The sequence below is a fragment of the Erpetoichthys calabaricus genome, chromosome 8 (genome assembly GCF_900747795.2).
Source record: "Erpetoichthys calabaricus chromosome 8, fErpCal1.3, whole genome shotgun sequence".
Classification (NCBI taxonomy): Eukaryota; Metazoa; Chordata; class Cladistia; order Polypteriformes; family Polypteridae; genus Erpetoichthys; species Erpetoichthys calabaricus.
Window position 1 is genome coordinate 179,132,010 of NC_041401.2, and position 16,106 is coordinate 179,148,115.

Consider the following 16,106-nt stretch of genomic DNA (forward strand, 5'->3'; position numbering starts at 1 on the left):
TATTTTTACAAATTCCATGCAGGCTTTCCTATGTCGTCTGGCCAGTCTGCAATAAAGCCCAGATTGGTGGAGTGCTGCAGTGGTGGTTGTCCTTCTAGAAGTTTCATCCCATCTCCAAAAAATGTTCTGTGGAGCTCAGCCAGAGGGACCATCAGGTCACCTCCTTTACCAAGGTCCTTCTCTCCTCTGATGGCTTAGTCTTGCTGGGTGGGCAACCATCTCTAGGAAGAGTCACAGTTGTTCAAAACGTCTTGCATTTAAGAATTATGGAGTCCACTGTGCTGTTGGGAACCTTGAATGCTGCAGGAATTTTCTGTATGCTTTCCTAGATCACACAATGCTGTCTCTTAAGCACTGCAAGCGATTCCTTTGAACTCACGGCTTGGTTTTAACTCCGCTGTGATAGTTTCCATAGACAGGTCTGTGTGCCGTCACTAATCAATGGGATTGACACACAGATGGACTCCAAATAAGGTGTGGAACAGGGCTGGGAATCCCAAGTCGAACCCCGACCACACAATATATATCAGTTCTCTTGTACAGGCACAGACTCAAAAAGCCAACAAACACCATTTTGTCTTGGAATTTGTTATGAATGAGGAAGACAGTAGATTCAGCTCTTACACGTACGTACATCCATCCATCCATCCTCCAACCCGCTATATCCTAACTACAGGGTCACAGGGGTCTGCTGGAGCCAATCCCAGCCAACACAGGGCGCAAGGCAGGAAACAAACCCGGGGCAGGGCGCCAGCCCACCGCAGCTTACACGTACATCTCACTCTTAAATATTAGTCTCAAGACAACCTCTGATAAAGTGTGGAACAACACTTCATAATAAATAAACTGTGTAGTTCTATAATATTTAGATCAAAACTGGGAGTCTGGAATCAGAGGTGGCCTTAGGGGTGTGCAAGGCCTTGCGCTGACCAACCCCATGCGGTATGTGTGGACTGTATAAACGTACTCGCGAATTTAATAAAAAATAATGTTAACATACACTGGATTTTTTCATTACAGTATTCAGCTAAATTTTTGTAAGATAACATGCGGACTTTATCAAAATATAACGATATAATCTGTAAAAAAAATGCAATTCATAATTCATGACAATACCACGACAGTGCGAAATGCGATGAGGTGTCATGTGGAAATTAGCAGGGCCTCCTCTAGAAAACGTACCCAAATGGCAAATATACTCCGAGTCTCGATATGCAGGATGTCATAGTCATAACTCACGTTGATGTCATGTCAGCCGGTTGTCATGTTTTTGTGCATTAATATTCGGACATGTTTATGGCCTACAAATAAAATGTGACTTTCAGTGTTTCGACAAGAAGTGTGAAATTAACATAGAGGTATCATCCTGAAATCTCTTACCAGTTTCCAGGTTCAGAGATGAAAATCCCCTTTTCTTGCCTTCGTAGTCTAATCTGGATCTGCAATGTCTTTTTCTATAGATAGGATTGCTAGATGCAAAGCCTGTCTTGAGACATGGTTCATCTACATTGGAGAATATAAGTCCGCTCGAATGGGACACGTGGGCCTCAAAAGCGGGGCCCCCTTAGGCGCGGGGCCTGGGGCGGTCGCCTCACTTGCTACCCCCAAACGCCACTCTTGTCTGGAATCTACACTGCTGAGCCACTGTCCATGTCTGGATGGTAATCCTGAATACTCTACCACAAAGTTGAACAAAAAAGACACAAAATGTGTAAAACGTGAGGGCGTCTGAATACATTGTGAAGGCACAATTATAACAATAATCAGTGAGGATAAATGGCAGATCAATATATCTCTCTATTATAGCAAAGCGAGTAGGGGGCTAGTTTATTCAAAAATAAACTCATGAAATCAAACACAAAAGTTTATTGTGTTTTTTCATTTTATTGGTAAATGAGCTTGCCCAAGTAAAATCCCACAGTGTGTTACTGGCTATAACATACATAAAATGTTAACATCATCTTTCAGAACATGCCGCCTGAATGTGAACTGCTCATCTGTGATGGTGGAGCAGCGCAGTGCTTAGGAGGCTGCAGGACTGGCACCTCAGTTCTGACACTGTCTGGGTGTTTTTGGCACATTCTCCATACATTCTTTAGATGTGCCAGTTTCACGCCACGATGACTAAAGGTGTAGCACGTTTAGGTGGCTTCAGTAAATGTGCACATCTGTGTGGCTGTGCTGTGTGTGACGAGACAATGTGCCATCGAGGGTTGATTCCAGCCAGGCACTCAGTTGTGCCACTCGTACCACCCAGTACTGGAATAATTGGATACACCAAATGTATGAACAGATTATTCACTGGTCTTCTTCTAGAAACAGTCACCTTTCAAGCATTTGTAAAGCCTAATGTTCCATCCAACCCTAAGGGGCTTCCATGCACCCATAGATAGATAGATAGATAGATAGATAGATAGATAGATAGATAGATAGATAGATAGATAGATAGATAGATAGATAGATAGATAGATAGATAGATAGATAGATAGATAGATAGATAGATAGATAGATAGATAGATAGATAGATAGATAGATAGATAGATCTACCTAGGCGGCGCTCCTGGGTTGCAGTGGCACCTTGGATCCCACAGAGCTGCATGGAAATTGGTGTTTGTCAGCTCAGCCCTGTTGGGTTGTGGGGTGCCACCAGCCTGCTGCAGGGCTTCTGCTTTACCTGGAAGTACTCCAAGGCCAGAATTATGTGACACCAGAAGTACTCCTGGGATTCTGAATATAAGGAACAGCCACATCTCATTCGGGGAGCCAGAGGAAGAGGACGAAGCTTGCCAGGAGGAGTGGAGAAGAAGGCTGCGACTGTCTGGGAGAGAAGACTGGAGTTAACATACTTTATTGGAACTAGGTTGTGCTATAGTGCTTGTGTTTGTGGCTTCATACTGTGCTTGGGGGTGGGAAACACTTAGGAAGAGTTTTCCACGGGAAGAAATAAAAAGCCTTGTTTTGTGCCACATTTGTGCCCGTGTCTGCTGGACTGACATGACACCTCATTTAGGGTTTGTTCTTGATTCCACTGAGATTATGGTGACAGACCAACACCCCTTCTAGGGCTGGTTCTTGATACACTTTAGATTACATAACAGACTGACACCCATTTAGCTTTGGATCCTTTATTGCACTCCGTGCTGTCAGGACAGGCATTACACTAAGCAGAAAGGCAAATGTGATTTTATCTGCAAGTCAAGCAGAATGCTCAAGGAGACTTAATCCAAATCCAAACCCAGTCAATGCCTGTATAGATTTTGCATGTTCCCCCTCGTCTGTGTGGGGTGCAATTCCTTTTTTTTTCTAAAGCATTGCACAGTTTGGTAAGTTGCCAGCATTAAACTGAGCTGGTGAGTGTGCACCGTAATGGACTGGAATCCCCCTTCATGCCTTGTGACTTTCAGCTCCCATGACTCTGAACTGTATTAAACAAGTTTGGCAACAGATGAATAAATGTAAATTATTTTAATTATAAAACACTTTTATAATGTACTGTATATAGTTCATAAAATATTACAGTATATATATGCAGTGTCTTCTAAATCATATCTTATAAGAATTTATATATTTATATATATACAATGAAAGTGCAAGTTCATTTACAATCTTTCTTGCATTTGCTGAGGACTACAGATCAGTAATCCTTGGTCAGATAAATGGATGGATATGTGGTTATAGCTAATTTACATTATTAATTCTCAAAGGAGCCCCCTGCCCACACCAGCCCTGAACTGGATTATGCAGGTTTGAGAATGTGATGTTACATAACGTCTAGGAGGCCAGCAGTTTAGTGGTAAATCTCTCTTCAGTCAACACGGACTGAAAGTCAGATTCATTTAAAAGGTCTTGTCAAGGTTTTAATCTAAGACCACAGTTATGGTTTCCGTGATTCCCTTCAATAACATTACAGCCTTGTGGTTGGATATCCAGTCAGTTGTTAATAACTCTCAGTGTCTATGCATGACATGTGGAAGACCAGCAGCTATTGCTTAAGCAGTTTTAGAATATCCTGCATCTTGGGACCACTGCGTGTTCAAATCTCTTTGTGCAGTGCTGAAGTCATGCAGCAGAGGGAAGTGTTGTAACACCAGTAGAGTATCAGGAGTCAGCCTGCACTGTAGGAAGGACCCTTCAACCATCTCTGTAGGCTTCAAGTTTTACACTGAAATTAAGAATAGATAGATAGATAGATAGATAGATAGATAGATAGATAGATAGATAGATAGATAGATAGATAGATAGATAGATAGATAGATAGATAGATAGATAGATAGATAGATAGATAGATAGATAGATAGATAGATAGATAGATAGATAAGAAAGGAACTGTATAATCTGTGTATAGGTACATAGATTGAAAAGGCACCATGTGATACAGTACATACCTGTATATAACTTTAAAGAGAATATCTTATGATTCACAAAGCTACTTAATTCTAGATATGAATAGAACTATATACTACAGAGCTACATGGATAGATGTGAAAGGTGCTATATAATAAATATTTTAAAGGCACTATATATATTAAGAATTCATATATTGTAGCCTAACAGTGTGTATAATTATAACAAACTTGCAAATGCATATTGTATATATTGTATATAACTACATAGTTATGTATATATTATGTATATGTTATGTATAAAACTATATATGTTGCATGCTAAGTATACTTTCTTTCTTTCTGATTTTACAGTGTATTATTTTATTTCATTGTACTGTTTGCACATGACAATAAACCTAACTTACCCAAAATGACTAGAGAAGACAGAAAGAAAATTACCTTATAAAAAAGGCACTATATAATAGATAGGAAAAGCATTATATAATCTCTGAGTGCATTGATAGATAGAAAAGGCACTATGTGTACAAGCATAAAAAGAATATCTTACCATTTTCAAAGTTACTAGCACCATATACTAGATAGTTAAATATACAGATAGACAGACAGACATGAAAGGTGCTAGATAATATTGATAAATGCAAAAGGCACTATATACCCTAAGAATATGTATATTGTTATACACAAAACTGTGGATAAATATATAATACTATACACATTGCATATAACTATATATATAACTATATAAGTATGTATCTTTCTTTGTCTTTTTTGTTTGAGTGGGTTGTAATTTTGTCAAATGAGAAGACATGAAAGAATAAATTTCATTATACGATTTTCAGTTGACAATTAGAGACAGGAAGACAGAGAAAAAGGTGCTATAAAAAAGGCATCATATGATAGATAGATAGATAGATAGATAGATAGATAGATAGATAGATAGATAGATAGATAGATAGATAGATAGATAGATAGATAGATAGATAGATAGAGAAGGTAGCCCAACCTGCCTAAGGCGTCTCCCATTTCCCTCCAGGCAGTATGGCCTTAAACGCTTTCTGTAACTTTTTAAAGGCTCGTCTCCAAAGGCCGGTCACTTTTCGGTAACTTTGTCGAAGATGAGTTGTTGAACTGGAGGACAGATGGACATTACAGAGTTTTGGCTCCTTGCTTTGTGATTTCCAGGGTGGGGCTCGTCCACTGTATCCAACGTTCATCAGCTGCGGGGGACCACCTCCGATGACCAAATAGGTCAATACTGGTGGACAGGCCTTGACGTGGCCTGTACGAGGGCGTCCAGTAGGTCTGTAGCCTGGAGGATTGTTGACAGAGTAGGCAGCAGCCATCGCAGCAGGAGAGACGGGCTGTTGCCATCCTGTTAAAGAAGTATGAATTAGTGATCAGATTACACGGAGATTCTACTAAAGCTGATTTTAGTCTAATTATGTTGTTTGCGATTTAAAAAAAAAACTGCTCCCTTGCCATCTGTCCAGTTTACAATACCACATTACCTCAGCTAAAATAATGGCTGGAATGATCACTTTGAGTAATTACCTCCAGCATTATCCATCCCAGAACTGAATTTGCTAAGCCAGATTCAAACACAGCACTTCCATGGCATGCAGACATCACCGACTGCATTAGATGGGAGACAACATGTGTCCATCATGTGTTTAGAACGAGTATGAAATAACTTCCATTGACTTGTACTCCACACATTGTGCTATAGTGACTTCTGTACTCCACCTGGATATAAATAGTGACTAGCCCACTGTGACCCCCTAGAATCTAGATGGTAGTAGTAGAATTAATGTTAGTAATATCACTAGTCTCATTCTCTATCTATTAATTACTGAAACAACACAGGATCTCAGGGCGCTGGAGCCAGTCCTAGCAGCTCTAGCTGAACAACAGACAGACAATCCAACGCAAGAGTGCAGTTGATCACAGAGCACACATACGCACAATCGCACACTCCATCAAACACAGTGCCCATCAGAAGTCACCAAAACTGAAAAATCTGAAGTCCTGGGAGACACGCCTATCAGGAAACATCAAGGATATTCAAGACACCACATTGTGTCGTTATTATTTTTATTATTAAAAAGTGCAGCAGAGTTGACTATTTCTTCTTGCTACTCTGCCGATGTCGCTGTTCAGAATGCAGGCAGGTAAGTCGTGTCTCATTAGAGACCCCCATTCTCTCACACACCTGCTCTCTCTGGAGTTGAAGTCTCCCGTTTATTCGGCCTCTCGGTTTTCTTTTCCATTTTGGACTGAGCTGGCTCAGAGACCAAGTTACCAGGAATGCGACACCTTTTGACGCTCTGTAAAAAAATAAGTTAATTTATAGTCATAGAATAGTTGCATAATGAAATAAAATACTCTCTATATAAACTCTATATAAAAAGTCTGCAACCATAATTTAAATAAATAATATGAAGATAAAATAAGGTCAAAAAAATAATAAATAGCCAATGAGATTTAATGAAAAAAGAGACAAAAATAAAAAGCCAAAACACTCAATATAGAGAATGGCTATCTTGGGGTTTGCGGCTGGCATCATGGAGTTGCATCACACATATAGGAATAATATCCTCCAAAATGAACACAACAAAACGACACGTCTCTGATGGTCCTGGCAGGTCACTCTCATGGCTAGCATTGCTTTCCTCTGTCATGTCTGCTCCATATAACCGCAGGTCTTCTCACCTGTTAAATGCTTATCCCCTCGTCCTCTGATTCTCTGACTTACTGAGCTCTTTGTTCCTTGAGGTGGGCTGGTCCCGTCACACATATATATATATATATATACACACAATGGCTCACTGGCTTGAGGGTGGAAGAAAGCGGCCTCAGCTCGCAGCAACACAATGAGGCCGATAGACTCGTCTCGCAGTTTAAACCATAAACACACATGGAGGCAAGCCAGGCTGGGCCAGAATTTGTGCACGAAGTAACAAGCTGCGAGGAGGAAGGTCTTTGTCTGTTTATCCTAAAGGTCACTTTGTGTGGGTGAGACTCGTAATGGTGTATTGTTACACTAAATTGTACACAAACACATTAATCTTTAAAAGAAATCAGATGTTGGGAAACAATGCCACTCGGCTTCCAGAGCCCGGCCCAACTACTTTACTCTAAAAGGTTATCTTTAGTAAAGGTTCGTTTCCTGCAACCAACAGTAATTCATTTTTATATAGGAAGTATTTATATAAGTAGGACAGCTAGGTGGTCATATCCGTAAGAGACATTTTTCAATTCGTCATTTAACTTTAACTTTTCATTTTTTTGTTTAAAAATAAATAAAAATTTGACATGTCCTGTTCTATTTTGTTACAAGTAAAGCCGATGTCACGTTATGTGACGTCTAGTCGTAGGGATAGTTCAGTCTTGCCGAATACAATTGCTGATTTCGTTGCCAGAACACCTCAGTTCACATGTCTGAAAATCGATGGGCGTGTCCAATTTAGTAATCGAGTGACGACTTTCTGGCACAGCCAATGATGGAACCAGCGTTGTGCAAGTTCACACCTCACAAGCACTCGCTCAAAGTTCAGTTCACACAGATTAAAATAAATCCATTCACGTTCATAGTTCACCATTCCAGTTTTGAACTCGTTCATGTTCAGTTCATTTTGTGTTTTTTAAGGAGTGAAAATAAATGAGCCATGAGTTTATTTGTTTCAATTTTGCGTGCCTTATATTAGGCTATTACAGTGTCCTTGAATGAAATATAATAATTATGAAGACTTTTTCATTTAAATACACTTTGTTGAGTTATACCCAGCAACAAACACGTATAACCATATATGCTAATATCCTACCGATCGAAAAAGAAATTAAATAGATACAAGTATACATACGGGCGGGACAGTGGCGCAGTGGGTAGCGCTGCTACCTCGCAGTTGGGAGACCTGGGGACCTAGGTTCGCTTCCCAGGTCCTCCCTGTGTGGAGTTTGCATGTTCTCCCCGTGTCTGCGTGGGTTTCCTCCGGGCGCTCCGGTTTCCTCCCACAGTTCAAAGACATGCAGGTTAGGTGGATTGGCGATTCTAAATTGGCCCTAGTGTGTGCTTGGTGTGTGGGTGTGTTTGTGTGTGTCCTGCGGTGGGTTGGCACTCTGCCTGGGATTGGGCCCTGTGTTGGCTGGGATTGGCTCCAGCAGACCCCCGTGACCCTGTGTTCGGATTCAGCGGGTTGGATAATGGATGGATGGAAGTATACATATAAATTACCGCTCTGTTTCAAACCGTGTGATACAAATTGTGACTGTAGAACCAGCATGTAGGTGAACTAACTGATTACGCTACTGGTCAAAATTCGCATTACATTTTGCATGTCCAATGGGAAAAAATATAAAGTTCCCTCGCGAAGCACAACACCTCTCTATTATAAAAGAAAATCTTGAGACAAGTCTATTGCCAAGAGATTTTTTCAAGTTGGTAGAGGGGGTTCCGTCCTCCTCTCAACCATTTCCAGTTAATGGTCCACGCCCCTGGTCCTCTCACCTCTCATTTGTGTGAATGTGTTTGTCAGACACAGTTCCTGCGCTCTCAGCTCTTATACATTTTTACGTTTTCCTCACTATGTCCAAAACTTATTGAAGAATTTCATGCTGAAGGGTTATCAACAGAAGAAATGAGTACACGGGCAATCCTAGCACCGAGAAACGATGAAGTCAAATGAATTAACGTGAAAATTGTTGATCGGTTACACGGCAAATTGGTTAAATGCGTATCAATAGACTACGCTGAAACAGTTAGTGGTGATGGTGTGGAAGATGAAAACATCAACTTACAATATCCCGTAGAATATCTACAACCGTTAACACCAAACGGTCTTCCACCTGCTGAATTACTATTGAAAGAAGGATGTATCGTAATGTTATTGCATAATTTATGTTTGAGTGATGGGCTATGTAATAGGAGAAGATTAGTTGTATTCAAAATTGGTTGAACAGTTTTGACATGTAAAATTTTAACAGGCGAGAAGAAAGGTAGTGTAGTACATCTTCAGGGGATAACATTAGACACCAAAGGAGATCTTGATATGCCATTAAAACGTTTACAGTTTCCCGTTAGAATAGCTTTTGCTATGACGATTAACAAATCACAGAGACAAACATTCAAAAAAGTCGGTTTATTTATTAGAGAGAAAGAAACAAAATTCAATCACTGGCAGTTATACGTTGTGTTGTCACGATGTAACTCCAAACACAAATCAAAATTTAATGCGATATTGATGAAAAGTTAATTCCAAATATTGTTTTTACTGAAGCTTTACAGTAAAAGTGTAATTTTAAAAAATATTTGCTTTTTAATTTCAAAGCCAAACAGAATGAAAACGTATAACGCAACGAATACCTCTAACGCAACATGAAACATAATTTTCTTTCAATTTATTACGTTTTACTATTTTTTAATATGGTTAATTACTCGCTGTAATATAAAATAGTTAGGTCTATTATGCATATGTAACAATTCCCATGAAAATAACAATCTGTTTAAATTGTACATCCGCTTCCCCATACGTGAGCTGCAGAGCCACGAACTGGCTAGCGTGTAGCGACCGCACAGAGGTTGGCGAGCGAAGTGAGCAGGGGGCAGAGCCCCCTAGTCTTTTATAATAATAAGATAGAGAATGTAGCATTTCAATTGAGTATGGGTTTGAAAAGAATATGGAACTACACATGATTTAAAATTAGAGTGTTGTACCGTGTTAGCCATAGATTGATACAGGAGAAAGTAGGGTGAATATGACACCTTTTATTGGCTAACTAAGTAGATTACAAATGCAAGCTTTCGAGGCAGCTAAGAAGCTGGCATTTGTAATCTACTTAGCCAATAAAAGGTGTCATTTCACTCTACCTTCTCCTATATGATTTCAAATTAGAACTTTTATTATTATTATTATCCATCCATCCATCCATCATCCAACCCGCTATATCCTAACTACATGGTCACTGGGGGCTGCTGGAGCCAATCCCAGCCAAGGCAGGAAACAAACCCCGGGCAGAGCGCCAGCCCATCTCAGGGCACACACACACACACACAAAGTACACACTAGGGACAATTTAGAATCGTCAATGCACCTAAGCTGCATGTCTTTGGACTGTGGGAGGAAACCAGAGCACCCTGAGGAAACCCACGCAGACACGAGGAGAACATGCACACTCCACACAGGGAGGACCCGGGAAGCGAACCCAGGTCTCCTTAATGCGAGGCACTACCCACTGCGCCACCGTGCCGCCCATTATTATTATTATTAGTAGTAGTAGTAGTAGCAGTAGAAGTAGTAGTAGTATTAATAATAATATATTTTATTTATATGGCATCTTTCCCATGCTCAAAGCACTTCACACAAATTCAGAATGAACAGCATGGCATATACAAGTGTTATCCATATAAAATACTAAATAAAGAAAAAGGCAGGAAACACAAAGCATTGAATTAGAATTAGAGATAATAAACCAGAATAAAAATATAAAATATTACAAGAAAATACTGAACAAATAACATAATTTGTGATACAAATGCAATTCATCCTGAGCACTTGGACAGAGAGGGTAAACTAAAAGATGGCTCAGAATGTCAGGGTAAGTGAAATGCTGTCCTGAACAAATGAGTTTCAAACTGGTTTTTAAAAGAATGATTTCAGTCAGCTGGTTCATTTAAAGATAGATAGATAGATAGATACTTTATTAATCCCAAGGAGTGGATTCAAAAGAGCTGAAGGCTCTCGCACTTATAAAGCACAGGTTAGTTGGTTAGTTTGAGGCACAAGAAGGTTGCCAGAATCGGTGGACCTTATTTATTGGGCAGACAAGACAATGATGGAGGAGGATGTAGTCCAGGGCATCCTATTGAGTATGGGTTTTGTTTTTGATGACGGGAATGACAAAGACCTTCAAATTGGAATGATTTGCATTTCATACTGTGTAAATAAAATGTATTTATTACAACAAAAAAAGCCTTTAACATCAGTTTCAGAATAAGTTTAATGTCAGCAGTAAACCATAAAATGTATTCTTAACTCTGGGAGGCAAAGAAGACGAGTTTAAATCTCTCTGCATTTCTGTGTAAAGAGAAATTCATTTAGAAATACAGAATTGCTACTTTTAACAGGCGTACAGTGAATTACAGCAATTTTTGAGGAGAGATATTTAGGAGAAAAATTTACAATATATTCAAATCAAAACAATGAGAGCAATGTAACATGAAGTGATGGTCCAAAAATCATCCCAGATTAAACAAATGCATGTGAAAGTAAACAGCTTGCTGCTCCTGTTTTAACCAATAAGATGTCACATTCTCTTTTGTTTTGAACACAACAGTGACGTTATATTTGTTTCCATAACACATTAGAGAAGCTACAGTCTGTGTTTATTATAAACATTTACCAGTTTTCATATCCAAGTTATATGATCGGGGTTAATACATCATCCGCTTGTTAAACATGTTAAACACTTAGCAAAGAAAAAAAAATGAAACCTTATAAAAACGGCTCCTCGACCCCCAGGATGAGGTTCTGCATGCTTCTCACACACATAGCTTTGCAGTATGAACTCTCCACTTCAGAGTGGTATCAAAGTGGTCGCTGCACACAGGTCTCCTCAGGCCACCCATCCCACAGTAAGGACACACACTGCTCCCTTTAACTACCCCAATATTAGTGTGTTCACCATACCACAATTCTATTATCTGTTTTTAGTTTGATTTCCTACGGCACTAAGGATATTATTTGCATAATTTAGCATTCAAATTCCCATCATGCTATGCTTTGTCACAAAAGGCAGTCCAGAGGACAGAGTCTACCCAAGTGAGCATACAGTCACTCCAAATGGCTAAAACTCTCACAGCTGACACTTCTTCAAAACGTGGATCATACAGTTTTAAAATTTAGTGAAGCCTTTCTTCTTCTTATGCTTTGTTGAATATACGGTATACGCAGATGGTTCTGATGAGTGTTAAGTCAGGAGGTTCTAAAAGTAAAAATATTTTAATAACTGAGGTTAATAAGCACTGTTTAGAATACATTATCTAAGAATATAGGTGTGTTTTAGTGAAGCCTTTCTTCTCATTATAATGCCTTGTTGAATATACAGGGCGGCACGGTGGCACTGCTGCCTCGCAGTTTGGAGACCCGGGTTCGCTTCCCAGGTCCTCCCTGCATGGAGTTTGCATGTTCTCCCCGTGTCTACATGGGTATCCACCTGGTGCTCCGGTGTCGTCCCACACTCCAAAGACATGCAGGTTAGGTGGATTGGCGATTCTAAATTGGCCCTAGTGTGTGCTTGGTGTGTGGGTGTGTTTGTGTGTGTCCTGCGGTGGGTTGGCACCCTGCCCTGGATTGGTTCCTGCCTTGTGCCCTGTGTTGGCTGGGATTGGCTCCAGCAGACCCCCGTGACCCTGTGTTCGGATTCAGCGGGTTGGAAAATGGATGGATGGATGGATGGATGGATGGATGGATGAATATACAGGGCGGCACGGTAGTGCTGCTGCCTCGCATTAAGGAGACCTGGGTTCGCTTCCCAGGTCCTCCCTGCGTGGAGTTTGCATGTTCTCCCCGTGACTGCGTGGGTTTCCTCCCACAGTCCAAAGACATGCCGGTTAGGTGGATTGGCGATTTTAAATTGTGCTTGGTGTGTGTGTGTGTGTGTGCGTGTGTGTGTGTGTGTGTGTGTCCTATGGTGGGTTGGCGCCCTGCCCGGGATTGGTTCCTGGCGCCCTGTATTGGCTGGGATTGGCTCCAGCAGACCCCCGTGACCCTGTGTTTGGATTCAGTGGGTTGGAAAATGGATGGATGGATGGTGTGATAAAAACACAGACCAGACATCCTAAAAAGGTTTGGGGCAGCCACCTGTATAATATCCCTGGCTGCAAAAGGTGTTTTTAAGTTGACAGCTATGTTTGCAGTACTGAGTCCAAAACAGAACTGATTTCTTGGTGGTAAGATGGCGGCTTTAAAGGCCCATATAGGAAGTGACGTCATCGAGGGGGCTGGACCCGGAAGTGGCGTCATCGAGGAGGCCGGAACCTGGGAGGATTTCTCGGGAACGGTCTGCAGGGAACTGAGAAAGACAGTTAATGTACCCCGCCACCCCCTGGTCGGATGTGGTATTACCATTACTTAAGCACTTCAACTGCCTCCTACTCGCACGTGTGTGACAATGGATGGATGAATATATACACAGATGATTTGAAAGATCCCAAAAACTGTAAAACTGGAACTGCTGTATTATTAATTTCCAGATTTTACTGTCCTGATGCAGAAAAAGATCTCTATTTCAGTGTATGCAACAGAAATAGTGGAGAATATGGGAATATGAAAGGTTTGAATTTTTTTTTGTTACATAATATTTTGGAATGGGCTCTGATATGACATCAGTTGTGTTTGTTTTAATAGTGATGATGGGAGGACCAGAGGATTTGAAAGGGGAATATTTTTGTGTTTTGTATCTTGTGTAAGTGAAATGTATTTCTTTCTATTATATAAAAAAATCCAAGACGAGACTTTTTGGAAGAGAGATTTTTTTCAAGTCCCGGAGATGAGACTTTTGCCTTGAGATTTTTTCAAAACACGCCTTCCTCTCAAACATTTCCAACCACGCTCACGTTCCTCTCAAACCTCATATGTGTGAATACTTTTGTCAGACACACTTCCTGCGCTCTCAGCTCTTATACATTTTAACGTTTTCCTCACTTTAAGTTCCCAATTAAAGAAGACTTATTATATCCAAATCTTATTGAAGAATTTTATCACAAAGTGTTATCAGCATAAAAAATGAGTACACGGGCAATCCTAGCACCAAGAAACGATGAAGTCAAATGAATTAACACGAAGATTGTTGATCGGTTACACGGCAAATTGGTTAAATGCGTATCAATAGAGTACACTGAAACAGTTGGTGGTGATGGTGTGGAAGATGAAAACATTAACTTACAATATCACGAAGAATATCTAAAACCGTTAACACCGTCTGGTCTTCCACAGGCCGAATTACAGTAGAAAGAAGGATGTCTTCAAGAAAAGTAATGTAGTACATCTTCCACGGATAACATTAGACACCAAAGGAGATCTTGATATGCCATTCGTATTAAAACGTTAACAGTCTCCCATTAGAATAGCTTTTACAAAGACAATTAACAAATGTCAGAGCCAAACATTCGAAAAAAGTCATTGTATTTATTAGAAAGAAAGAAACGATATTCACTCACGGGCAGTTATACGTTGCATTGATGCATATGTAACAATTCCCATTAAAATAATAAATTTGTTTAAATTGTACATTCACATCCCCATGCGTGAGCGGTAGAACCACAAAGAGACTAGCGTGTAGCGCAGGCCGGGGGGTTGGCAAGCGAAGCGAGCAGGGGGCTAGTTTTACAAAAAAAAAAAAAAGAATCAAAAGAGACAGTTGCTTTACACTTGATTAAAGTTTTCTAACCATATTGTGCAGCCCTGTGCACAGACTCATTATCAGCACTGATTATTATTTCTTGGCTGACACACCTTTATGATTGCTAATTTTACACCATTGGAGACATACACAGGGTTACGTTTCTTTTGTTTTTCCACTTGGTGCACAGACACGACAAATAACTTGCTCATCTTCACACAGTGACAGAAGCAGGATTTGAAGCCGCAGCCTCAGGGGTTTGAAGCCCAAGGCCTCAATCACTACACTATACTAATGAGTGTTAAGTCAGGAGGTTGTAGAAGTAAAAATTATTTAAATAATTAGATTAATAAGCACAGTTTAGAATATATTCTCTGAAAATATATATATATTTTATATGGGATCCAGCATATAGACGTGTAGGAAAAAAATGAGATGATGGATTTTATAAGAAACCTCTAAACAAAAGGAAACAGAACCTCCACTCAGTATAGCAGAATCAAAGGGCTTAGAATTTAGAATTAAAGAAATATAGCAAGTATGTGGGATAAAAAGTGTATAGGGGGGCATCATTATACAATTAAGACAAGAGATGAATTACAGTGGAAAGGGAAAAACAGAAGAGAAGACAAAGTTTAGGGCACACAGTGTTAAACCATTCAATATACCTAAATGGTGGGCTTCATTCAGGATTCTGTAGATGTTATAATAATATAGAGATGGTTTGCACTGCAAAGCCTGCAGCAACTGAAGGAAGTAACTTCATAATACTGTACTTTAAATTTATTGAGGGGGGAAACAAATTTCACACTGGGTAATTTATTATGTTGTGAAAGTAGTGCTTCTCACACTCATAGGAGTGTAGTGCAATATCTATATTTGATCGGAGTGTTTGATTTAATGTAGTAACACAAAAGTTCAGAGTGTTTTATTTATTTATTTATTTTTTCATCCCCCAAACTGTGCAAACTTCAGTCCAGTTGGCGGCGGTAATGTGCCTTCATGTTTCTACACACCGGTTACAGTAAACCATCCATAGATATAAAAGCCAAATAGCACTGACTCACTCATCACAAAATCTCCCGAACCATGAGGACTTGGGACTTGAAATTTGGAATGTAGGTTACCCTTGGCCCATAGGTGCTCACTGAGAAATGGTTTTAAAAATTACGTGGTCCAAGCGTGATATTTCTTATAGTTTTTTAGACCCGTTTGTATGTCTGTCCGCTTTTCACGAGAGAACTACTTCATGGATTCAGATTCAGGTTTTATTCTATAATTTGCTTGAACATTCCATTGATTTTGCGACTTTCTCATTGCGCTAAGAATCATAGTTCGCTTGCAGGAACGATATATTCACAGTAA

At 39.9% G+C, this 16,106-nt stretch overlaps 1 long non-coding RNA gene across 1 annotated transcript; it reads right to left on the minus strand.

Moving 5' to 3' along the window:
- Positions 1–3,109: 3,109 nt before the first annotated feature.
- On the minus strand, positions 3,110–7,135 carry LOC127528959 (uncharacterized). Its single transcript, XR_007935639.1, has 3 exons — positions 7,056–7,135; positions 6,556–6,670; positions 3,110–5,718 (listed from the first exon to the last, which is right to left on the minus strand). It is a non-coding gene; the product is annotated as an uncharacterized LOC127528959 (long non-coding RNA).
- Positions 7,136–16,106: the final 8,971 nt, after the last annotated feature.